Source organism: Schistocerca gregaria, unplaced genomic scaffold, assembly GCF_023897955.1.
Source record: "Schistocerca gregaria isolate iqSchGreg1 unplaced genomic scaffold, iqSchGreg1.2 ptg001519l, whole genome shotgun sequence".
NCBI classification, from domain to species: domain Eukaryota; kingdom Metazoa; phylum Arthropoda; class Insecta; order Orthoptera; family Acrididae; genus Schistocerca; species Schistocerca gregaria.
Window position 1 is genome coordinate 25,001 of NW_026062805.1, and position 2,584 is coordinate 27,584.

Genomic DNA, 2,584 nt, shown 5'->3' on the forward strand with positions numbered 1-2,584 from the left:
CGTCAACTAGAGCTGAGCAGCCGGCCGCCCGGGAGTGTGTCCCGGGGGCCCGCGCGAACACGCAAGCGTGTCCGCTCAATTATTCTGCAAACAGGAGCGAGGGCCGAGCTCCCCTGCACGATACACCTCGAACCCTCTCAGGTCCCGGCGGCGCGCAGCGCCGTCCTAGGTACTTGGTCGGTTTCGAGAGAGGCGCAATCGCCCGGAGTTAGGCGAGTAGACGGTTTTAGTGCGAACACCCTTGCTCCCAACTGAGCTTGCCGCTGCCGACAGAGGCCCGGGAGCGTGCTGTCGTGGCATTGCCGGCGGGAGACAACACGCGCCACCTATGGTGACCGGCAGCTCCAACGCCAGCGCCACACAAGGGCAAAGCCCCACTTGGGTGCAGAAGCGAACTCTCCCAGCACAGCGCACGCGCCAACACGTCCGCACAACTGCGATACAAACCACCTGCGAGAACCGCTGGGGGCGACCGAGCAGCAGACGGCGTCGCGGCGCCGAGTGCCAGGCGGCGGCGATCCTCAACGCACACAGTCCTCAATCAGACCAGCACACTGCAGATGTCCCACCGCGCTTCGCACCGGGCTCGGCTGAACCAACTTTGGCCGCCAGGCGCGCGTGCAGGGTGCGCCGCAGCGTAGCTGCGCCGCCTGCCGAGCCCGTCGGCTGGCGCTCCTGCCACTCGGCGCCCCCCACCAGCCGCCTGTTGCGCGTGCGCCCACGCAGCGCGCGGCCAACACGCCGGGCGGCCCCCCCTTCACCGGCCGGGAACAGTCCCCACCAAGCCACCGCCGCGTATCGCTTCATACCCACATGGGCCTAGTCACGTGTGTGGATGTGGCGGGTACCGCTGAAACAACCGGTTAATAGCTGTACCGATCGTCGCCATCACAGATTCACCTCCAGCGTGAACAACCGCTCAACAACGGATTTCCAGTTCATTTGCGTATCTTGGGCAGTAAACGTAGATGTCCACCTACATTTGCGAATTCAACAATTCTTGCATGCCAGGATGTCATGTGTCACGACACGCTACATCAGACCACATACACACTGCGACATGTGCAGAAGAGAAACACGTGGAAGGTGGCCCGCGCACGTATGCGATGTCCCTTCCGCGATCCACTGTCAACCGGCATCTGCGGCATGTCCCAGATATGGAACGCGGGTCCACCAGGGTAGCACTTTGTGTGAGGCAATACGGACAAAGTCGGAATACACGCGTCACTACATCACACGGCTCACGCTGACCTGACCTGACTCACCGCACCACCACCCCCAGCGACCCAGGGTGACATACAATGCGTTCGTACGTTCCTCCCACACGCCTCTACGGCGTACCACAGTGCAACCTAGCTGTTATTGGGAGACGAGACAAGTAGCATCGAGCACAACATATGGAAATTGAGATTCGACACCGTTGGGCACAGCCAGCGTACGGTCACACGTATCACACTACTTCACTCTGTACGTAACTACCGATGATCGGTACAGCGTGGTGGGTTACGCGTACGACATCAGCGGACAATGGACACAGACCATACCACGACGTACACTGAGGGCGTCGACATCTGAACGCAACTGAACAGCTGCGAGGCTCATTTAACACTCAAACGCCAGACCGACCAGCTTGAGAGGACGGAGACACAAAGAGAGGGGCAGAGGGGGGGGGGGGGGGGGCGATATAGTCCTATTGCAGTACAATTGACAGTGGAGTAGCGGGAATATGTGGAAAGTAAGCAACACTCGCAAGACATCTACATGAGGATAACAACGACACCAGAGATTCCGAGCAGTGAACTATGTTAGGCAAAGGGACAACGTGGGTTAGGTTAAGGGACAACGTGGGTTAGGTTAAGGGGACAACGTGGGTTAGGTTAAGGGACAACGTGGGTTAGGTTAAGGGACAACGTGGGTTAGGTTAAGGGACAACGTGGGTTAGGTTAAGGGACAACGTGGGTTAGGTTAAGGGACAACGTGGGTTAGGTTAAGGGACAACGTGGGTTAGGTTAAGGGACAACGTGGGTTAGGTTAAGGGACAACGTGGGTTAGGTTAAGGGACAACGTGGGTTAGGTTAAGGGACAACGTGGGTTAGGTTAAGGGACAACGTGGGTTAGGTTAAGGGACAACGTGGGTTAGGTTAAGGGACAACGTGGGTTAGGTTAAGGGACAACGTGGGTTAGGTTAAGGGACAACGTGGGTTAGGTTAAGGGACAACGGTAGGTAGGACAATTGAGTTAGGTTAAGGGACAAATTGAGTTAGGTTAAGGGACAAATTGAGTTAGGTTAAGGGACAAATTGAGTTAGGTTAAGGGACAAATTGAGTTAGGTTAAGGGACAAATTGAGTTAGGTTAAGGGACAAATTGAGTTAGGTTAAGGGACAAATTGAGTTAGGTTAAGGGACAAATTGAGTTAGGTTAAGGGACAAATTGAGTTAGGTTAAGGGACAAATTGAGTTAGGTTAAGGGACAAATTGAGTTAGGTTAAGGGACAAATTGAGTTAGGTTAAGGACAAATTGAGTTAGGTTAAGGGACAAAATTGAGTTAGGTTAAGGGACAAATTGAATCTGTCTCGCGTGTGT